The sequence below is a fragment of the Lycorma delicatula genome, chromosome 3 (assembly GCF_047948215.1).
Source record: "Lycorma delicatula isolate Av1 chromosome 3, ASM4794821v1, whole genome shotgun sequence".
Lineage (NCBI taxonomy): Eukaryota > Metazoa > Arthropoda > Insecta > Hemiptera > Fulgoridae > Lycorma > Lycorma delicatula.
The window spans coordinates 181,609,271-181,634,852 of NC_134457.1; the positions used below are offsets into that span (position 1 = coordinate 181,609,271).

Sequence of the window (25,582 nt, forward strand, 5' to 3'; positions counted from 1 at the left end):
GGAACTTTCATAATAACCTATTCTACTCCTGAAAATAATGGGAAAAAGTTCATATAACATATGTTCTAAAATACTTTGTTTGCGAGATGCGGTGAGTGAAAGATTACGCTCGGGTTTCAGCTATCCTAGTGAAATGAGGTAACACTGAAATTTTTAGGACGTTAATTAATGGGCAGAAAAATCTAATAGAAAAGGTTTCAGAACCGTATCTGTAGTAGTAAATTGAGAAATCCGGGGTGAAAAATAATAAATGGGGTAAAAAACCTTTTTTTTATGTTTGATATACAATAACTTCGTTAAACGGGTAATAAAAATAAAAAACTTTTAAACAAAATTTAAGATAACTATAAGATAACTTAAATAAAAGTTTGAATAATTCGAAATTAAAAAAAAAAAAATAGTACTAGATCAAAGTGCATTATACGAACCAGTTCATAATAAATTTTCAAAAATGAGCCAGCCATTTTCAGCACATTTCTTGTCACGCTTTTGTGCTGCTTTTGTTGCTGTATTTAGTTCTTCAGTGTAACATGAGCGGTCGAAACAGCTGATTGTGAAAAAGGCCGCACTATACACTGACGCTAAATCGGTGTTGAAAATTGCCTTCCTCTGTTTTATGGGGATTTACTTTTGCACATGTATACTCATTGCATAAGCTGTTTACGCTATCGCGTGTGAAATTTGCCTCGTTAGTAAACAAAACTACTTGTAGACTGGTGTGTAGTGTATAACAAATGTTCAAAAATGAGCATGCCATTTTCAACACATTTTTTGGCACGTTCTCTACTGCTTATGTTACTCTTTTTAGTTATTCAGGGCTGTCCTAAGTTTCTCAGCCGCAACCATAATAAGAACAATTAATTGCTCACGGGAATGTATTTTTGTTTTATGTACAACATTTTTCATCCATCCCCAGACGCAAAAATGTCATTTTACTGGAATAGCTGAAATCCGAGCGAAATCTTTCACTAGCTGTATATCCAAATGAAGCATTTTGGGACATATTTCTACATGAACTTTTTTCATTATTTTTTACGAGTAGAAAAGGTTGTGTAAGTCCCGGGAGAATTTCATAATACATCTGAATATTTATCATTACTGTTTAATTAAATGTAGGAATCTATTATTAATGTTTTACGTCATACTATACCTAGCAGTTATGGACATTTCGACGACTGATATATCGTTACTGATTGGTGAGAATTCGTAAGATTGGTAATCTTTTTTTCATGAATATTAGCTGGTAAGAAAATCTTGTAATTGGTAAAGTTCCCAATTTTTTATCATCTTAACCGTTTTATTTCATAAATACATTATTTAAGTAGGAAACATCTGCAACGAATGAGATTGTAAACCCTAGCTTATTAAATAAAACTTCAATATTAAATAAAAAATGTCCAAGTATGCGACAAGTATGGTTTAAAACATCATTAAAGTATTCAAATTAACGCATTTATATAACGAAAAGTAACTAGTTAGAGGCGCATGAGATTTAGTGCCAGAGAAAAATACTTTTTCTTTTTTCTGTTTAGCCTCTGGGAATTATTGTTCAGGTATTACTTAAGAGGATGATATGTATGAGTTGTAAATGAAGTTTAGTCTTGTACAGTCTCAGTTTGACCATTTCCGAGATGTGTGGTTAATTGAAACCCAACCAAACACCGGTATCCATGATCTAGTTTTCAAATCCGTATAAAAGTAATTGCCTTTACTAGAACTTGAACGCAAGAACTCACGACTCCCAAATCAGCTAATTTGGGAAAACGCGTTCACCACTAGACCAACTCGGTGGGTTGCCAGAGAAAAATATTGATGAGCTTTTAAACAAGTGAAGAATAACGAGATACGAAATGAAAGTAGTTTTTTCGCTATGAAAGTAGTTGAAAGAGTAAGTTAATTTTAGCAGTAGTATAATCTAAAAGCAATGTTATTAACTATATCGAGTTATTCTAGTTGGATCACCAAACTCTTGAAAGAAAAGATGAACGGAAATAACGGTTAAAGGAAGAACAATATACAAATTGATGGAGAATCTAAAGAAAAGAAAGTATGAAAATATAGGTTGGTGTTGAGACAAAACTAACTGTAAAACTCATCAATCTTTGTTTTAATAATAAAAAGTAAAAGAATAATATTAGTACATATTTCATAACTCACATAAAAATAATATCAAAATAATTTGATCATCTTCGAACAATATAAGCAAAACAACAAAAAAAAGTATAATTACATGTATTTTATCAATTATTAACATTTTTCTAATTAAATTTAAAGTTGCAAGTGACAAAAAGTCACTAGACAAAAGGTCTGACCTTGAACTAAATTTCTATAAATTTTAATTTTGACTCGGATATAATCAACAGGATAATTAGGCCATAGTGGTGAAATACTAAAATTACAAAAACAATATAGAATCTAATACCATTCATCCTGAAAGCTGAATTTAGCAACAAAATCAGCTTGTAATGTAGTCTGATTAAACAAAAAAAAAAAAAAAAATCAACATCTGATACTATCGGACCTGTCGGTCAAGATCAATGATTAGTAGTGTTTAATAAATTATATTTGATTTATTTATCTAGTTAGCGATCTGCATCAGAGGAGGAATTGTTTTTAATCTGTAAATTTTGGTTGGTCTATACAGCCTAAATTCCACAAAAGTTTTAATTTTTGATAGTTGGATGGATAAATTACCAGTAATTTTTTTCAGTTTTATCCCATCTAAACCAGTTGTTAATTGTTATATACTTTATTTGCAGAGATTATATCTTGTTTTTTTAACATTTTATGAAATTACAATGAAGCTAGACAGCTGTAACAGAGCTGTACTAGATATTAATTTACATTTATTATTTGTATATTTGAACGTTCGTTACGCTTTTTGTGTCCAGTTGAATACAGAACTGACTATATTATAATACCATAGATTAAATGTGTATAATTTGGCTACAGCAACTGTGAACTGTTACTTTTTTTATTATTATATATTTAAACGAGTTAAAAAAAAACACAATTATTTGATTCTTTTTATTCCTAAAAGTGAAAAAATAAATGAAACTAAATTTTTTTCTGTAATTTAACTTGTTTTTTTATAAACATGTAAATGGAAATAAAATCGTATCATTAAATTATTTTTATACTTAAAAGTAATAAAGATACGTGAAGAATTAAAAACAACCTTTCAAAAATAATCTTTAATTTGCGTTAATAATGTCTAAAAAATGCTTTCATTCAAGTAGCGTTAAAGACATCTATATTCTTATGCTACTGATGTCAACCGTGGTCTAAATTCCGAACCGTTCACAAAAGTTTACTTATAGAGTGCATTTACAAGTACTTTTTGGTTCATTTCTGTTGTCATATACATGCAGTCTTACAATAGAGTAAATAAAATGTTGTCACTTGTATTAATAATGTATTTTGAGTATTTTTACACTAAAGCTACACTACGACCTTAATTACAAATCTTACAAATTATCATGAATAAGTAAATTTATTATAATTTGGCAGCACTGATCCGCTGCAATGACTAAACCAGAATTGTTACCTCTGTATTGTTGTCTGCCTTACTCCACCATATCGGACGTTCTCACGGCTTCGTGAGAAGTTTCGTTTTGTTACCTTTTTATTACTTTGCCAAGTATAGCGACAAATTTCTGTTTCCAGTAAAACATCAAAATTATATACGCTATATGCCGTTACGGTTTTTGGACTAACGAATCAAATATATGAATTGTATTATTAATTTGTAAATTTACTCACAATTCCGGAATTACATTTCCTATTCTCCCGAGTGCCACAGATTTCGCTGTTGTTTATAAAGGTTCATAAAATTTAAACTGGTAATACTTTAATATTTGCCTTAATGCAGCTCCTTGTTTGCATCTGAAAAAGAATAGATCTATTGTAATATGTCAATTCACATATGAAGATGAAAGATTACAGTATATGTATATAATTGGTTTGTGTATACATATATAAATACTGAATCATAAATGATTATGGATTGATTAATAAATAGTTTTCTTATGCCTACCGGATAAAATATGGTGGCGATAATTCTGTCTCCTATTTGGTTGAAATATTTGTTGTGTTTACGTTTCTCAGATTGTTTCTGACAAAAACTAAGGTGTTCGGATTGTTAAAAACATTAACAGACAGTAGGGATTTTATCAGTTAAAATCTGTTTTATTCCAATTGCTAAGTATTACTCTTACTTTACAATTTGTGGAAAAAAAAAGTAATATGATTGGTTGGAACTTGCCTGATAATTAATCAGTACCTATTACAGTTGTAATTGGTGGAATGCTGTGTATTTTTGATTGCTCAATCGTATTCTTACACGTGATTGGTTTACAAAAATACGATATTTTGATTGGTTGGTTACTGAAGTAATCTCTGGGGGTGAATAATGTGTGTAACTGAGATATGCTTGGATGAATGTGAATTGCTATTAGTTTTTTTATCGGCTTGCCTTTGAGAGGATTAAATACGTATTTGGGTCATACTTTATATTTTACACCCGTTAGGTTAGTGTTATGAAGAGTCAAACGTGAAATATATTTTCATGAAATTGCACTATTATTACAAATTAATGAATGCTCGTATATTAATCTTGTACATATTCTTACGTTAGTCTTCGGCGTTGTAAAATTTAATACAAAACTTATTTAGTATATACCCATTTATTTTTACGATTACTCATTAAAACATACTTCGTTTGGTATGATAAATGATAAAAAAAATTATTAGTATGCTGCTTTTTAGGTTCGAGGAGGGGAAGAAAAGCTTGGGATCAAAATAGACCCCACCATGCTACATGTGATATTTTTTTTCACCATTCCGGTTAAGGGTAAAAGAATTTAACCGAAATTACTTAAAATTTAATCTTCGTATTGATTTCTACAATAAATTAATAACATTTTTTAATGTTATTCATGAAAAGCAGTTGTATATTGATAAATTATTATATAAATCCAACAATCAATATAAGTCCACGTGGAAAGTTATTAAAACTGGAGTGGAATTTCCATTACAAATAATAAAACAAACTGAATAAAAAGCAAAAGAACTCCACTTCCGTTATCATGTCGACTCATGTAGAAAAGGAATGTAATAAATTCTTTTCTGGTATTTTCAACTGTAGGAATATTGATTTTCTTTGAACAAGATGATTCACTTTGAATAAATTGATTGATTATTTAATATTTCTGTTTCCGTTTAATATAAAGGAAGTTAAAACCTGTCCTTAAAATATTTTAATTAGATATTCAGTTTGTGTTGATAAATGTATATTTCTTTTCGTATATATTGCTATAAATATCAAGTATATTTTTACTAATGGAGTAATTCAAAATTATTTTACAATTTTCATTGTTTTACCTTTCTCGTGGAGGTGTACACCAGTGCTTTTTTTAAATAGCACTTGTTTAAAAAAATATGTCTGAGTTATTCATGTACACATGTATATTTTATCTCAACTTTAAAATATTAATTGACTAGCAGGATTTTAGGATAAAAATATTTACTGATGGCTGTATTATTGAATACTATCTTTCATTGTAATTAAACTTAAAATAAAACTGTTCAAATTTGCTTCTCACTTAGACGTACTTTTTTCTTTTTTTTTTTTTTTGAATCTGCACCCCTGGGCCGGTCCGACTGGTTGGTATTACGCCACCCAGGGGAGTGCCTGTTATACTCTAATGGGCCTCCCCACCTACCGGCTGTATGTCCGGCAAGGCAGGTCGGCCCACCGGTTAGGTCTTTTGAGTCTCATTTGCCCTTCTGTATCGCTACGCCATACCTTGGAAAGTCGTAACGCTTCGATGGGTCTTTTACACTTGTATAGACCTATTCTCCCTCGGAGTCCCCAGTGGATCCTTGGAACTGACACACCTTTCTTTTTTCCCGTTTAACCTCCGGTAACTACCGTTTAGATAATTCTTCAGAGGATGAATGAGGATGATATGTATGAGTGTAAATGAAGTGTAGTCTTGTACATTCTCAGTTCGACCATTCCTGAAATGTGTGGTTAATTGAAACCCAACCACCAAAGAACACGGGTATCCACGATCTAGTACTGACACACCTAAGTATGCCAGCCCTCACCACTGGGGCTATCCACCTAATCTATTCACTCAGAAGCCCAGTTTCCTCTCATCTTCGTTTTTTACTGTTAAGATATTCCTAATAGTTCCTTCAATTCTTTTCCAATTGTCCTCACTATGTAGCATGTTACTCGTAATCTCCTCAGGTCTCATCGTTGATAAATTTGTGTCCCGTCTATTTTGTATCCATCTGATGCATTCCTTGAAGGTGTGGTCTGCATCGTCCTCAATGCCGCAGTACATACAGGCCGGCGTTTGTCTTCTCCCAACTCTGTGAAGGTAATAATTAAAATTACCGTGGCCCGTAAAGTACTGCGACAAAACGAAGTCCACCTCCCCGTGTTTCCTATTGATCCAACTCTCAAGGTCAGGGATTAGCTGTTTTGTCCTGCTAGCAGGTTCTACCTCTAATAATATTTCACGCACGAAAATAATAACCCACCACCCCATCAATCGCTATATAATTACAGTCTTTCATACAGAAGGTCCCGGGTTTTAATCCTGCTTAACATTTTTCATTTTTCTACAAAAATTATATTTCGTATTCAAGGCATGTTTATGCCTTTGAATCTTTTATGATAAACAACGTTGCTCGGCACAGTATTCCGAACCGTTCACTCAAGTTTACTTACAGAGTGGATTTACAAGTGCTCCTTTGCTCCTCGGTTCATTTCTGCTGTCATTCATGTGCAGTCTTACAATAGAGGAAATAAGATGTTGTATTTAAATTTCATTGAATTTTAATATATACAGCAATTTACCAACACATAATTTTTGGTCTTACTGATTATGATAATTCAGTTCACAACCGTTTAATAGCAGAAACACTTATCGATATATGGAAATAAAAAACTTGATGATTAATTTACTCTAATAAAAAAGGACTGTTAATAATATTAGATTTAATAATTTACCTTCTTATAATTCCGTGTAAATTATAATTACTCAACATGAGGCAATTTGAAGAAGTCGCGAGTTTTTAGATTATTAAAAATCGACTCTGATGTTAGGAGCTGTTAAATATGTTTCACGTAATTTGATTATTAATAAATAAAAAATTTCTGATATTTCCAAGCACTTAAATATTTATTAATAAAAATCCATTATCAAAAGAAATATTTTTTATATAAAACGATATTTTTTATATCTGTTTTTATAAAAACAGACAATAAAACTATTCGTATTTTTAGTAAATGCATTATAATTTTAATAAATTTCCTATTAACGATATAAAAAATTTTGCGATAACTTAGTAAAAATTAGTAACTTTAAAGGTTTCATTTTACAGAAATAATATTACTCTGTTAATATTTTTATATAATATTATATTATAAATTACGTAGTTTTTGTGTACTCGTTAAATGTGCATCCACTTACGCTTACACGTTTTCTCAAATATTTAGCAATATACGCTGTTAAAATTGTTATTTCCTTGGGTACCGACTTTATTTATTCTCTTTTCACAGTTACACGAGTATTATCTTCGAAAATCAGTATCTTTACGAACTTCAGATGATACCTGTACATGAAAATATTTAATGCAGCTTTGATCTAGGTTTTGCCACAGTTGATCTTTCCAGATGTATGTTGGAACAGTTTTTTTTCTTAAACGTGGGATAGCAAAATTACCAGTTCTGCTGTGATCTGCACAAAGTACAATTATGTCAGTGATCTGAATAATGTATATATTTATTTACGTCATTCAATTGTGTAATGACGTAAACCGTTTACTTTTATGTCTTCCAATTTCAACCGCTATGTACTCGATATTAATAAATAAATGATTGTTTTTATTCAGGCATAATTAATATTTAAAAAGTTCCTTTGATAAAACTTTTCATGTAGAAATAAAATATTAAACCAGTAACATTGTTCCTCTCAAGCTCCATTACGTAAACAGCGCAGCAATGGTCTTAGGTAATTTTCCAAGAGAATTTTAAATAAAAATTCTATATTTAAATAACTTAGCAGTTTTACAAGTAAAATGTATAATTTCTTAAAATAATGGATTATTATAGCTTTTTTTTTCTAAAATATTAACATTTAAAATAAGATTTTGATGAAATTTTTTTTTTAATATGAAAATCTTTGAACTAAATACATTTTAAATTTACTTAATCAGTTTTTCTATACATTAAATCAGATGAATAAAAATTAATGTTACAAAAAGTAACTTGAAGAAATTATTTGTGATAAAGAAATTTGTTCCTTACATTTTAAAAAGATTGATTATGATCTACTTTATGTTTAATTTTTTTATCAAACCCTGTTCCATTCAAAAAACCGAAGTAAAAATAAAATTAAACTGAATATACTGTGCTTACAAAATCGATTTTGTATTTTAGGCAATCTGTACCTGGGATTTTAGTTAATTCAAAACTACCGTATTTTATTTCTCAACCTCCTTGAATTGTTAATTACCTAACCACATTTAGAGATCAAAAAATTTGTGGGGAAATCATAAGATATACTTCTACGATAAAGAACAGAAAGTTCAAAAACATTTTTAATTAGATAACAACCTACAGGTTTAATAGCAATTGTATATTTTTTTTGTTTTGTTTAACTTCAGGGACCACCATTATGTATTGCTTCGGAGGATGAGATGAATGATTTGTAGCTTGTGTGAAAATGCAGTGACTGATCGGGATTCAAACCCGGTCCCTCCGGATGAAAAGCCGAGACACTACAACTCGCGCCATGGAGGCCGTCAGTTGTATAATTTATTATAGAAAATTTATATTTAATTATTTTTTAATGTAATTACTTAGATTAAGCAAACGACTTTCCACACAATGGCTTTACGAAACCTCGTTTTAAAACATAAGTAATAATTGATTCATAAAAAAATTCTTAATTAATTCTAATAAAAGCTGACATTTTTCTTTAGGTAAAGTATACTGTAATAGTGTACAAGAATATCTACTCTTTTTTTTTTAAAGAAAATTGCACTTTTAAATAGTTTTAAAGAATTCTACACAAAAAAAGCTGACTAATAATCCGGTATTTATTTATTTCCATAGTAGTTTTAAACTCTTTGAATGACTTTTGCTACTCTTTTGGAATTTCCCCCAAAATTTTCCTATTTTTTTTTAACGGTGTATGATGAATACACGTATATCAATATAACCTCTTTTTTTCTGTGTAGCCTCCGGAACCCAAAATTAATCTAATCCCAGGAACTAATCTATTACTATTATATCCTTCTAATACCATAACAAAAGTATTCTCTAATTGCTTTATTTTATTGTTTATTATTTGAGCAAAAACTTAACATTTTCAAGATTTTACATCTAGTTCAGCTCATTTTTTTATTTTCTTTCGTACCTTTTTTCAATGATTATATTATTTGGTTATAAAATTGAAATTTTTATTGCTTATATTATTAAATACATAACTATAAACAATTATTTCTGCTACAAGCATCATAAAGTGGCGTTTCTTGTAAAGGGCTCACATTTTCCAAGCTCACGTTTTTCATTAATGAAAAACTGAGTAGAGCGAACCGATGGTGTGATTTATGCTGGATGGAAATGAATATTACATTTGAACTTTTTTGGTAGTGTTACCGATATATACGAGTATATAGATTTTTTTTAAACATAATATATTTTTTTATAACATATATATATATATATAAAATATATCTTCTTTTTTGGTAGTTTATATTAATAATATAATCTGTTATACACAAAAATTTAAAAAAAACAAATTTGAGTATAGTCGTATTTGTTTGCAAATTAAACCGCTGAAGTATACTTTTTCTGTTCTGTTCTTAATATTAGAAATAGATATAATCGATTCAAGCATTCGAGTATTCATAAAAAAAAGTATCATTGAAGAATTGTGTCCAAAAAAAGTAAGTTGAAATAAATGAAAATAAAAATAAAATATATGTACAGTTTTATGTTATGGAAGGAGGTGTGTCAAAATTTATTAAAATGCAACATAGATATTCACCAGTTAAAGGATATGAAATACTTGATCATGCATCTGGATAGACGTTTCATGTTGGTCCTCCGGTACATGGGAGAGGAGCAGCATGAATGAAAAAAACTTAAAAATTCATGAAACTAAAACAACTTAAAAAGAAACTGCTTCTTCTTGTATTTAGCTACGTGACATTTAATAGAAATATTTCCTTAGAAAATAAAATTTTAATATATAGCATAATATTAGAACATGGGTGGAAGTATAGCTCATCTTTTTGTGATGCCCTAATTCTCAATTCCTTAAAAAAAAAAAAAAAAAAAAAAATTAATGTGCGAGTATAGTAGTGTTATATATGATAATATACTATTCACTACTATATTATGAAAAAAAATTGTCTGGGAATGTTGTTTTTTCTAGAATAAAATTTGAACAGTTCTAACGTTTATTACATAAATCAGTTTAGTTATAATTCATTTAATTATAATTAATTTAATAATAATAAATTAACTCATTATTTCATCTTACTTCACTGTGAGCTGGCTTAAGTTTAGATTTTATTCTTGCAGTTATTCTTTTTTTTTACTATGAGTTGAGGTAGACTGAGAAAAATTCTAGAATTAGAATCACCTATCATTAGAATTAGAATCAGCAGCTCAATTATATAAATTAGAATTGAGCTCTAATGAAATAAATAAAGCTAGATATTTAGTATGAAATAAAAGATTTTTTTTAATACTATTCAAATTATGTTTTTATATTTAGTTATTCAATTAATACAAAAGATGCTGTAAGAATTTGGGTTCGAAGTTAAATTATTATTAAGTTTAAAAATCGATTCTTGAAAAAATTCACTATAACTTTGTGTGGTTAATAGAATTATTTTTTAATTAGCGGAGATTGTCTTCTCATTGAAATATGGCGCTAATATAAGAAAATATGCTTTAAAGATAATCTAAGGATATTATATATTTTTTAATCATTAGATAATTATTTTTGTACGTACTAATAACACACATAATGGGCTAATTTAGTACACATCCAATTTAGATTAAAGAAGCAGATTCAATCACACGAATACAAAAAATTGATGTTTTAATTAATTTTCTGCGGCAAGACTGGACATTTTTTGCTTCATGTATGGTAGCGGTATGACTAAAAAAAAGTTTTTTTTTGTTTGATGGCTCAATTGTGGATTTCCTCAACTCTTAGACGATTTCACATCACTAAGTTCAAATAAATTTCAGTATACACATCCATAAGTGTTTATGAAAATTATGATAGGTACTAAGATCTTTAGTTAACTTATTAATATTTTCTAAAACGTTAAACGTCTATTAGAATGTTAAACAAAAAAAAAATTATTTTGCTAAAGAAAAAATCATTATTAGCATACTACGTCAGCTTTGTAAATGAATTAGATTATTAATTAGTCTTGAAGATGATAAAGATATTTTTTTAACGCTGAGATATAAGAGTCCAAATACTGTAATATATATCACACGTAAATCAATTTTTTTTAAATAATAATAGCATAAATAATTTTACTTGTGTCTCATTTCTTTTTTATTCGTATTGAAAAATCAAGAGGGGACTTAGAAAACGTAAAATTTTCGTTTAAGGAGCAAACTTAGTCCGACTGAGTAGTCAGTATATCTTTACGTTTCTCATCCGGTAATGAAAGGATTAATATATATATAAATTCTAACTAGATGGTCGAGCCGTTATCATTTCATGTTTAATAAACTAATTAATTTCTTCTTAACAGTGTTGTATAGTTTTAAGAAAATTATTAATTTTATTTCCCGCAGAACATGAAGCAATATTCATTTATTGTTTCTTTTCATGTTGCATATTGTTACATTATTGCATGAATTTCTGGGTATTTAAACGGTATCAGAGTAGTATTTTAAATTTTATCAATGATGAAGAGATCGTTGTTTTTTTTTATCTTAAAATAAATTTTCTATTGTTTATATCTATTGGTTTTAAGGAAAGAAAATGTAATTTGTTAATTGTATGGATTTGAACGGTTTTCGTACGAAACCGCTTTCCATTTTCGTTTTTCCTTTCTTCTGTTTAGGAAGAGAAAAACCAAACTGGCCATTTAAAAAAATTATCCTTTAATAATTTTTTCTATGTTTGATTATGTCGGTTGATTAACGTGCATTTTATATTGATAGAAACTTCTATTTGAAAAATATTTCCACTTTAAAAAACATTAAAAAACAGAACACTAAAATAAAATGTTACATTAAATATATGTAAATTAACTTTAATATATGGTAGCTTAAATATATATATTTATTAAATATAGTTCCATACTTTAGACGAGTGTAGTGTTATATCTATATTATACCAGCAATTAACATAACTTTAGAAAGTTACATTACAAATGAGAATCACTGTTTAATTTGTTAGTGATTTAAATAATGTAAATTACTATGCCTATTTTAAATTAATTCCGGATGGTTTTTCATAAATAATTTCGAATTATTTGCGTTACAGCGTTCAAACTTTACGACAAAGTATAGATGGTGTTTAAATAGAAATAAATAAAACCTTTAAGCTAAACGGGTTTTTTATTTAGTTTTGTTCAAATCGGTAAACAACATGTAACTACAACCAATATTAGCAATTGCTTACAGAAGTATAGTTAATTATTTACAGAGAATATAAAAACATCACTCACTATGACAAAAATTCATCATATGCCTGCGTACGAAAAAAATATACATAAAATTACCTGGAGTACATGGAAGATGTTTAAATAAATTATGTACTGGAATAAATCAGTCTGTATACGAAACCATCGTTTATAACTTGAATATCTGTAAAAATACAGATAATGGTTATCTCTGACTAAACTTGATTTACTAAGTCACAAAAATTACTACTCGAGAGCTGAGTTTAAGTTTAGCCATTATCTGATGTAGGAATTCGATAATTTAATACATTTAGAAAGTTTAAATTAAAACTTTGGTAAAATCAATTATTAATTCTGTGTTTTGCGCCTAATCACAATTAAGCGCACCGATTCTTGATTTTTAAACAAACATCGTTGCACACAGACACACTAAACAAACATACACGCCGAAATTTCGTTTGGTTTTGTTTATATTTGAACTTGGAACAATATTGTTGGTTTTATGTTTTTTTTTTTTTTAATGAAAACATGGTCAAGATAGAAATAACAGACCAGTTATCTTGTAAAGTATCTATTTAGAAACAATAAACTACTTATCAATACTTTTGATTACGTGAGAAAAACATACATAGTATTATACTGGTGTACCTCGATAGTCGTAAAGTATTAGAAGTATTGTTAAACAATGTACTATTACAGGTGTTTTATAGCACCGTAAACAAACTTTTTACTATGAATTTAATTTTTGAAGATCAGATTTCTGCTTTTTACAATAACATTTTTATTAAGTTTCCTACGGTGTGTAAAATTTCTTTCCGAGAATCATTTTTTATAAAAGATTAGAACATATGATTTTCTTTTTTAGTATACGCTATTTTATCTTTGAACGCTTATATGGGTTTATATCGGATAAATTAAAAATATGTACAAGTGAAATCATAATAATTTGAGCTGTTAAAAAGGTATATTGGCCGTGCATAACAAATGTCATAATTTTTTTTCAAATTTCAGATTTCTTTGAAAATATATTAAAACTTTTTTCCTGTATGGCAGCGAATCTGCCAAAACCGAATGAAATATTCAACAATCAAATAAAAGACAAATAATCATAATCATCACAAATCGAAATAAAAAAAAATATTAATCAATGACAATACTCGTACAGGGTTTCTTTTTTTATATTGTAATACATGTTTTTATTTGCCGCTGATTAATACACATGTAGTTGATTCAAATTAGGTTTCACTTCACCATTGGTTTGATCTCCTGTTAAAGTTAAGTGAACCGGTTTCGGAGTCTGCGCACACTGGTGTTATGCCTAAGAAGCTGCTGATCTTAATCCCTAAGAAAGATGTAACGGAAGATAGTAGCGTTGCCTTTCGTCCTGTTTCGCTGTTAAACACGATTGGCAAGCTAATGGAACGGCTAATAGTCGACAGTCTTTGGAAGGAGGTGGAGGAATCGGGTGGTCACCCCCATAAGTCTACAGCCGTCGCACTCGCTGGGAGGAGGCTATTACAAGAGATGAGAATAACTATAGGAGATATTGAGGTTAACACGATGGGTTGCGCTAAATACAGGCCGGGCTATGCCGTTCGCGGCATAGCCCGGCCGCGTTTCCCTCATCTGGCGGCAAGAGGCAAAGGCACCTTCCAGAACCGTGTTCATGCTTAATTGAGGGTCTAGTTCCGGGAGGCAGTTAAAAAAAAAAAAAATTCTGTTGCCCTCGGGAGTGTCAAAAATTATTGGAGATGAAGTGAAAACTAGTACTTACGAATTTATAGCTAGAAACGTTTGCCGTTTTCTATTTCATGAATCAAATAATCTGATCGGCTTTACTTAATATGTACGTAAGGAGATCAAGGGTAACAAAATTTGCAGTTTGTACAATTTATACAGCGGGATATCAGTGTGTTTATTTTTTATATTAATTAGTGACTATAGGTTGTCAGAAAGCATTGAGAAAGCAACTGTACTAAAAAAATAATTAAAATTTGGAAAACGTACTATAATTTCTCTTCTTGGGTATGAAGTTTACAGCTATAAGCATTCATAAAATTTCAACAAGAACATTCACATCGGCATTGTTGTCCGCTTTAGGCGAACATTTCTCTACACAAACACTTTATTCACAAACATACATCGGAACTTTAGATTTCCATGTAATTATGTATTAATGTAGAAGAGTATTGGTAAATACTTAACGTACATACACAATATTGTAATAACAATTAATATATTAACTAAATTATTACTTAGAAACAATTAATTGATAATATTTTGTATTTTATAAGAAGAAAACAAAAAGCTGACAACACAGTTGTAGGACTATTCCATTACGCTGCCTTTTTATGATGCACTGCTTCACACACACACACACACACACACACACACACACACACACACACACACACACACACACACACACACACACACACACACACACACACACACACACACACACACACACACACACACACACACACACACACACACACACACACACACACACACACACACACACACACACACACACACACACACACACACACACACACACACACACACACACACACACACACACACACACACAAACTTAATTAAAAATATTTGTCATTTTATCTAAATGCAATTTTTTTGTTTATTTAATTCAATGATTCTAAAGCGCGCGCGGATATCGTATTTCATTAGGGAGGGTGTAGCGGTAATAGCGAACACATTAAAATACTTTTTTACACTTTAAATATTATTAATTTATTTAATTATATCGCTTAAAATTGTTTATTAATATTCACAAAATTATCAAAAAAAGTATAACTTTAATTATGCTAAATCCAAAATCTGGAGATGATTTCTTTTTCCTCCCTGTATCCCCTCACTGACCCTTTGAATTGAAAATTTAATAGCATCAATGCCTCTACTATAGAAATATTATAGCCAAGTTTGGTGAAAATCGATCAAGTAGTTCTATAGATATAAGGCGATTTACACGCCAACATACTATCATTATACAGATTCAGCAAATTAATGTTGTCTGGATAGTAAATGACTAACCCAATGGGTTGGTCTAGTGGTGAACTCGTCATCGCAAATCAACTGATTTCGAAGTCGAGAGTTCTAAGGTTCAAATCCTAGTAACGGCAGTTACTTTTATACGGATTTGAATAAATAGATCGTGGATATCGGTGTTCTTTGATGCCTGGGTTTCAATTAATCAAACCACTTACGGTGGTTCTGGAGGTTAAACAGAAAAAGAAATAAAAATGTTAGTAAATTGACTGTCTTTATTGTCATGGACTGTCTTTCACAAGAAAAATCTTGGCTTGCCTTGCCAACAAAGACATATGTTAATATACAACTGAATGGCAGAAAATATTAAGCTTTTTATTACATATCTAGCTAGCCGATTTTCACTCTGGTGTCTAGTTGATGAGTGACCATCTTTGTTACCACGACTTGTCTTTCTTACGCATGTTACTGAGCAATCGTTGTAAAACCACAAATACACACATACTGTACCTACATTTTCTTTTTATTTCAAGAATAAAAATTTGAATATAAGAGTATCAAATTACAATAATTTCATACAAATTAACAAAAAATGTTAATGTTTAATGCTTAAAAATTTTTATTTTAGTAACTTGTAATATGATTTCTGAAATTATAACACATGAACGTCAATATATTATTTTTTTATTATATATAAAACAACGTATACAATTTACATTCATACTTCACGCCACAAGGAAAAAGGGAATTATAAATAATTCTCTATTTATTGTTATTAGATAACTGCAGGGAATTATACAAAAGGGAATTGTTCTTGATTATGCAAGAATAATAATCAAGAGAGAAAATACAATGTAACCGAATTACAATGTTTCACGTGGGTATTTCAACTGGGTATTAAAGAGTATTATTTGCGAAGTAATGAGTATCAGAAATAGAAAATGAGATATATTTCTCACTATGTACACAACAGTTGTCAAATACAAAGTTATAAAGCAACGTAATTACGTCTAATTATCAAGTTCGATAATAACTGATAAGTCTGATATAACTTTTCCCAGTTGAACTGAGAACAGATTATGTGGTAGTGAGAGAGAAAGAGATGAAGAAAGATGGACAGATAAAGGAAGAAAGAGAGAGAAAGTAGGTAAATATCATAAACTGATAATGTTACACGAATAATGTAACAATGTTTGGGAATAAATAGAAAGGTTTTTTTACGAAATTTTCATATTTAATGTTTAGCTAATTTATTTTCTATTTTTTTATTTATAGTCGCATCAACTATTAAAGTCATTAGCGACTTGTCAGTGTGATGTAACTGTAGTGGTAAGTGTGTAGTCTTAAAGAAACTCATCTCGACCATTCCTAAGACGTCCGGTTAATTGAAATCTAACCACCAAAGAATACTTGTATCCACGATTTAGTATTCAAATCCATACAAAAGCAACTATCTTTATTAGAATTTGAATCTGAGAACTCTCCACTTAGAAATCAGCTGATTTACGACCAAGTTCATCACTAGACCAACCCGATGGGTTATTTTGCTGGCGTTGTCGGTTTTGTAAATAAGCGGCGGGGGTACTCGCTGGGGTCCCCCCGATTCGTCTCAGAGCTTTGCAGAGAAAAAGGCAATATGAGGGAATGACCAAAGAAGATGCGACGGCACCATTATCTCAAGAGTGACAGGAGGCATGGGACATGGCGAGGAATGACACCTTTCTTTCTTTTTCCTGTTTAGCCTCCGATAACTACCGTTCAGATAATACTTCAGAGGATGATATGTATGAGTGTAAATGAAGTGTAGTCTTGTACATTCTCAGTTCGACCATTCCTGAAATGTGTGGTTAATTGAAACCCAACCACCAAAGAACACCGGTATCCACGATCTAATATTCAAATCCGTGTAAAAATATCTGGCTTTACTAGGACTTGAACGCTGGAACTCTCGACTTCCAAATCAGCTGATTTGGAAAGACGCGTTCACCACTAGACCAACCCGGTGGGTTGAGGAATGGTGCCTGGACGCGCAGACTCATACTCAGGTTGGAGCCGAGGCTGGGAAGGGGACATGTTGAGGTTGGATATCATATCACGCAGTTCTTCTCCGGTCACGGCGAATTTGGGGATATCTCTACCGATCTGGTAGAAGAATGTTACAGAATTGCATATATTTCGGGCTGCGGGACACCTCCTATCATACCTGCTTTAAATGTCTTCGGTGTGATGGGGCCAACTTAAATTGTAATCTCGAACGGGTGACATCTGAAACCGCTGTCCCGTAAATTTTGAAGGGTTTAAGGGAATGGCTAACCATGGAGAAGCTGATTGGAGACATTCTAAAGAGGAAGGAACAGGATTACAGAGAATAGTGGAGAATGGAGGGGGGGGGGCAGACTGACACCCGGGTGGAAGACGTGGGAGAAGGACAGCCCCCTGCTGAGCTGCCGTTCGTCCGTGCTTGCACGGGTGGGCGGCAATGAGAAGATACGGGGACTCCCACCCCCCGGCTCAAAGAAAAAAAAAATTGGAGGTAAGTCCGAGTGCCAGTGGATGGGGCGGGGCCCCGGAACGCCATAGCCGGGCCCGGTTACCCCCTGCCATTCAAGTTAGAGGAATTAAAATTAAAATAAGAAGAACCAGAACCGACCTGCCATGCCGGACCTACTCTCGGCAGGCTGGGAGGGCCGTTAAGAGTTGCAAGGTCACGCCCCTGGACTGAGTCATGCTTGACTGCAGATCCGGTCCAGGACTGTAGGGGGAAAAAGTTTTGTAAATAAATAAAATCTAATGAACAATACTAAATCTTAATAGTCGTGTTTATTAACTAATTAACTTTTCATTTAAATTTTAACTATAAAAGATAAAAACCATTATTAAGGATTCGTATTGTTATTTTTAGTATTTTATTGCCGGTTTTGGACAATTATAAATTCACGGTAACAAATCGTTACTAAAGTAATGTCGGTTTTGTACCCCATAAATGCAGGGGAAAATCACATTAAATTATAGTAATTATGTGGAACATTTATTTAATTGGGAAGTAAAAATATCAGTTCAGATAATGAGGGATAACCGGAAATATAATTTATAGATTACAGGTAAAATCAGAGTTGTAAAATTTGCAAATAATAATAAAAATTATCTGTTGAAAAATACAGAAACAGAAATATTAGTTTATTGTATAGATTTTTGATACAGTTTACTTGTAGAAAATATTGAATTAAAAACCAGGGTAATGAGAACTCAGTTTTTAATTATATTAAAAAAAAGTTCGTGTTATTTATCACAGGTTGTAGAATTCATTCTTTGATCGTAAATTATAATTATAAAAAAAGAGTAATAATGTTAAACGTTTACTGAAATAAATTTGAAAAGAAAATATTCAGAAATCGTTAAAAAATGTTTCTTAAAACTAGAAATATAAATTCAGCAATGAGGTTCTTGCACCATTACTAACAAAGTAAGTTTGCTAACTAATTTTCGTTCATTAAGGTTTTTTTAATTTTTTTTATAATATAATTTTTAAGTATTTTTAGGAAATTTTGGTCTATCACCAATTTCTGTAATATATTTTATTTTAAATAAAAATTATTTTAATTTCATCTTTCTTTTATTTGCTCTAAACATACCCTAAAATTAAATTGTCTTTAAAAAGTAATTTATTAATTCCCGTTTTTGAACAAGGGTTAATTTTATATTAAGTATTTTTGAAGAAAGAGATTTTGAATATTCTAAACGAAAATTCTAGACTATTAGAATTATTTTTTACTTTGAATTTACGTAGAGATTCATATGACATTTCTATCCATGCTTCTTTGACCCTGATTTTATATTTTTCTTTAATAAGGTGTTAATTTTGTTTGTTTTTTTTGTTGCTGATTTGTTTCAGTTTATTTTTAATAAATTCTCTAGTAAAACTATTTTCTTAACTGATCTTTAATAAAATTATATTTTCTCTAATCGTTCACAACAAGCGGTATCCGGTAAACTCTGTAAATCATCGCGTTAAAAGATACACCAGGCTATTACAGAGTAACCCCCAGGTTGGTCTAGTGGTGAACGCGTCTTCCCAAATCAACTGATTTGAAGAGTCCAGCGTTCAAGTCCTAGTAAAGTAAGTTATTTTACACCGGTATGAATACTAGATCGTGGATACCGGTGTTCTTTGGTGGTTGGGTTTCAATTACCACACATCTCAGGAATGGTCGTACTGAGAATGTACAAGACTACACTTCATTTACACTCATACATATATCATCCTCATTCATCCTCTGAAGTATTATCTAAACGGTAGTTACCGGATGATAAACAGGAAAAAGAAGGCTCTTACAGAGTGAAAAGAAACGCAGATAATAAATGTATTAGTTTAAGTATTTACTTTTACAATATTAGTTTTAGATTAAATATAATATTAGTTTAGATTAATATAAATATTAGTTTTAGATTAAATAATATTAGATTAGTTTTAGTAAAATTATTAAATTTGTTTTTTTTTTTTTAATAAACTATTTCGAACATTTTATTATTAATAAAAACTGTAATTTATTTATGATCACATTGAGACAAACGGATCAAAACGTACCTAAATGTGAAATGTCTTCAGTCATGAGGACATTATTTAAGACTGTTGTTTGCTAATTAATATTTACGGTGATTCGTCAATTTAAATAAATATTACTTTAATGCCTTGTAAACCTTATATGATGTTAAATTCAAGCATACATAACGATAACATAATACAATTCGTTTCAGTAAAGTGTAAATTTTACCGTCACTGCAGCCCAGCATGTGGAGTACCTACCACAGGAGTATGTACCATGACAGTTACTTTTTGAAAATATAGTGATTGTATTAAAAACGACCTATCGCGTTTTGGCAAATCTTTACGTTTTAGCGTTTAACTAGTTCATCTAAACAAAAAAAAAAATATTTATGTATGTGGGTACGTATGTATATCGCACTGTTTTTGGCCTTATATCTCAGAACTGACGGAACCGTTGTTCTTAAAATTTGACTTAAACTTTTTTATATATGAGGTGCTGACCAGATTCTTTTTTTTTTAAATTTATTCAGGAGGAGGAGGGATATTGCGAAAAAAACAATTTCGATTTTCTTCAGAGGCTTTTTAGAAAAACTTTACTAGGATGTATTATCTACATTGCGCATACAAATATTCCAAATTTCTTTCTCAAAAATCAACCTCTACCTCTTGAAGTTGAAATATATGTTTTTTTTTTCTTTATATCCCTTCAGTTTTAATATTACATTTTTTGTTATTGATATTTTATACATCATATATAGATTTGCAACCGATGATATTGCGTGTAAAATTTAATAACACAATGTTTTTCTCTGTAGATCTTTTCCCTAAAATTAAAAGTTATCGAGGTGTCTAAGAAAATAGGAGAAAAATAGATATTTCGCGATTTTTTTACATTTTGTTTAGTAAAAATTTAAGCACACCTTTTTCAACCGGCGCATAACGAAATAATCATTTGATCATCATCAATAATATCAATAATCATCGTTTGAATATCTGATGATATTCCGGAGAAATTAAAGCAAAAAATTAGTGAACATATAGAAAAACTTCAAATATGCCCATTTTACAGATACCGCCTGGAATATTTTTAATGAGAGAACTGGAAAGACTTTTAAAATGTTTTGCAATGACATACCTGTGCAAGGTATCGTGTGCCTTGATTGGCGTAGTCGGAAGACATGCAATATTTTACCAGTTTTTTTTATATGCAAAATTTTATTTATTTATGAAAATAATTTGCTTGTTTCATTTAATGAATAAATTTATTTCCCATTTTCATTTCTGGATACAAAGAATAAAACAATAAATTACAAACCATTTTATATGAATATAATGAAAACATTACTTTTTTTAAATGATTTTCAAATGAAGAAAGATTGGAATCAATTTAAAAAAAATTCAATTGAAAAAATCAACAATAAAAAGGAAACCTAGAAACTTGTAATATCTATTATATGAAGTTATAATACAAAAGAATTAAGAAGAATTTTCATTTTATTTAATATTGAACTCTTATAATTAAAGTTTGTATTCCTTAACAATAATGAACTTCACAATAATTAATATAATAGAACTCAGTGGTGCATATCGTCTACAGATTCAGTGACCGGAAAAAATCTAACCTGAATTCTATATAATAAAGGTAGTAGATTTTTTCTTTGACAACAAATAAAGTAGAATCAAATAAAAAAAAACAGCTTTATAATGGAGTCAAGAGTACATAATAGCTCCAAAGACTGCGGTTAAATATCTCGTTTTTCAATGACACTAACAATAATAACAAAAACCGCAATATAATGAGAATAACAATAACTTAATTTTCAAACTAATTAATTTAATAACAAAGATTTAAAAATAACGTTACTCTATTTAATTATTATTAATTCTAAAAATAATTAAAACTGTAATGTATATATTTAAAAAAAATTTATTAGCTTAATTAAAATTTAATAATTAATTTTATTTTTTTATTTTTTATACCGAAAAATACTTATATAAAACAAATAAAGCATTAACTGTTTAAAACAATCAGATTATTTCAGTTCATTAATTAAAAATGTTTGGGATGTTAAATTTAACTGCAAACATAATCATGCGCGTTTGTTTGCTCAATCACAGTTTTTCGAAATAACAACAATAACCTATTTGTATGTGTTTATTAACAAAACTAAAGAAAATACAAACTGTAGCAAAAAAACTATTTACAAATTTTTGTGTACTTGTTTTACATACGTTTTTATCATGTTTCTGGGTAGTTTTATCTTTAAATTTAATTTTCCTAGTTAATCTTAATGAATTTGTTGTTTTTATATTCTGAAAGGATGATGTTTTCAAAGCCACTGTTGTTAATTGAACTCCAACTTCATTTAAAATTTGAGCGCTCAGATCGATTTAGGAGTTGTATATAACTTACAAGTGAATTAATTATATTTTACGTATGGTTATCGAAAATCACAGATGGTTATTAAAGCAACCGTTTGAAAATAATGTTAACTATTCGTTCTACCAATAAAGTTGAGGGTGAGTGAGTAAAAATGTTAACAAGAGAAAGGAATGAACAGGACAACTTATAGTAAAGGATTTTTAAAAATATTAATTAGCTATTTATTATTTTTTTTGAAAAATAAAGATCCTTAGTTTAACTAAATTATTTACTCTAAAAAAATAGTGATATATCATTTTGTAATTAAAATAAAAATGATTAAATTAAATAAGGATTTTATTTTGTAATAGCCTTTAGTTTGTTGAAAAACAACCTGTTTGTTTTTAAAATAAAGCAGTTGATCTAGACTTTAAACAAAAAGTTATTTATACAGTGCGGTTTTGTTTAAAAGACAAAAGTACATTGGTAAAATAAGCATTCAAATTCAGAGCAAAGGTAGCTACTCTGCTAATAAAAGACTTGAAACTTAGTTTTCGATGTAACTGAACAGCTTTTATTGTAATGATTTAGCTAGCAACCTATCCAAATATTTAGTTCTCATCAGTACTGTAAAGTAAGGAAATGTAAATTCAATGATATTCTATCATTTAAATGATAATTTAATTTATATTACTAGTAATAATTTAAATATTCAATTTTTTATCTTAATCAAATAGTAAATATATATTTTAATAAATACTAAAATACAATTCTCTTACTTTGTTATCAAAGAAATATAATTTAACTTTTGGATATTGAACAAAACGTTAAATTAAAACCTTTTGTAAATATTTATGTATATTTTCTTAAAAAGCATCTTTAGATACTACTGGACGATGGATTAGACTGGTGGTATCTTTCTTGTGATTGACGATTATATTATCAAAGTTAGAATATATGTTTTTGTAAATACTATCCGCTCATCATTCTTTGTGTTTACTGAATAAGTAAACGTTTAGAGTGATGAAATATTTTCTGGTTTACCTAACCAAAATATTGGGAAACAAGACATTTGAACAATACGAAATAAAAAACTCTGATGTGGATACACATGCTTGACTTCCTTGTACGCCTATTAAATTACACAAACACATTTTTTTAAAATGAAAAGTACATAAACTTTTATTTCATTAATTACTTCTGATATTTTTTAATTTTTTTTTTCTATTGTTATTATTGAATTAAAATCGTATTTTTTTTTTACAATCACAGGTTAATAATTATTAATAAATCAAAATATTTAAATTAAAAATAACAAAAAAACAAAGGAAATGAAAGGAAGTCTTCCCCTTGTAAGATCCAATTATTTCATTAATTAAACTTTTATTTGGCTATAACTCTGGAACCAATAAAAATAAGTACCACTTATGATATACCGTTGAAAAGCTCTCAATGAGGGCTTATTACTGCAGTTAAGAACAAGTCCAAAATCCATTTGTTTTTTGGATTTTGGGCTTTTTTGAACACTTTTTGATCAGCCGATTGCAATCAAAAGAGGATGTGCACAATTACATGTTGTAAAAGCCCTAGATTCAAAATTTCAAAAATCTATGGCTAATCGTTATTGAGTTACGCGAGATATATACGCACATACGTACGTACAAACGTCACGTCGAAACTAGTCAAAATGGATTCAGGGATAATCAAAATGGATATTTCCGTTGAAGTTTGAAATCCGAAAATTTTCGTGATCACAATACTTCCTTTACTTCGTACAAGGAAGTAAAATACGAAAAAAGTAATATTTTTTTTCAGTTAAATACAAATCCGATATGATACGGATGTAAACTTTGATAATAAGCTGGTCTCTTTTGAAGTTATTAGAGTGAATGTGTAAAAACCTCACTCGGTCAAATTATTTTTGATCGTTTATAAACTGGATTACATTTATGAAAATTTATCTGTACGCCTTGGTTTGTTAGGGATAAAGAAATGCATGACTATCTAGGATTACCTTCTGTTTACGAAGAGATCCAAAAAAAAATAACTCGCGGTACAAACAGAGGTTAGACAAGCACGTAAATTGTCTGGCAGTAAATCTATTGATTACAGCGATGAAATCATGCGACTTAAATATTTCCACGTGCTGGACCTGAGAGATGTAACCAGAGGAGTGACTTCGAGAAAGAACCTAGGAGTGGGGACACAGGATGACACTGTCACTGTTTAGCGAACGTCACTTTGATAGTCCATAAATATTTCTATTTGTATTTTTCGACGAATATTTGTTTTATCTATAGTGTTGTTTTCATATGTTGGTATTGATGACATTGTTTTTATTTTTTCCTTGAACTACCTTCAAAAGTGCTTCTTCTATAAATGAGGTGCTGAACCTTTGTATGCGTTAATAAGGGATTTCATCGGGGCATCTCTTTACATGTGATTACCATGAATGAAATTTACTTAAGGTCTCCTTGCAGTTCTGATTGTAAATGGTAACAGGTAGACAAAAAACATATATGTATATTCTAAACAGAAAAAAAACGATTGAACATTGAAACTTATGAAAAATTAAGAAAATTAAGTATTATGTAAAATGGATGATATAAACTGAAAAATATAGAAACTATGAAGTTAAATACCTTAGACAAGCACGTAAATTGTTTGGGAGTAAGTCTATTGATTACAGCGATGAAATCAGGCGATTAAAATGTTTCCACGTGCTGGACCTGGGAGATGTAACCAGAGGAGTGAAATGGAGAAAGAACCTAGGAGTGGGAACACAGGATGACACTTTTAGCCATATTTGACATAATTAGTCAGTTTACAATGCTTTAAAATTGGTTTAATCAAGGAGCTGTTTATCTACCTTCAAAATATATTATTGAACAGATAGATATACTATTAACATAAATAATTATCTACAATGATTTAGATTGAAATTTCTTCAGAGGAGAGGAAGAGAGATTAAAATTCTT

At 29.7% G+C, this 25,582-nt stretch overlaps 1 protein-coding gene across 4 annotated transcripts in view; it reads right to left on the bottom strand.

Moving 5' to 3' along the window:
- LOC142322266 (N(4)-(Beta-N-acetylglucosaminyl)-L-asparaginase-like) overlaps positions 1-25,582 on the bottom strand; it is an 869,152-nt gene that overhangs the window by 343,758 nt on the left and 499,812 nt on the right. The window contains exon 3 of one of the 4 annotated variants that reach the window (XM_075361163.1): positions 3,763-3,885. The exons of the other annotated variants lie outside the window; for them this stretch is intronic. The gene's annotated coding sequence lies outside the window, so the exon portion shown is untranslated. The remainder of the gene's footprint in view (positions 1-3,762; positions 3,886-25,582) is intronic. 4 annotated transcript variants of the gene reach the window in all.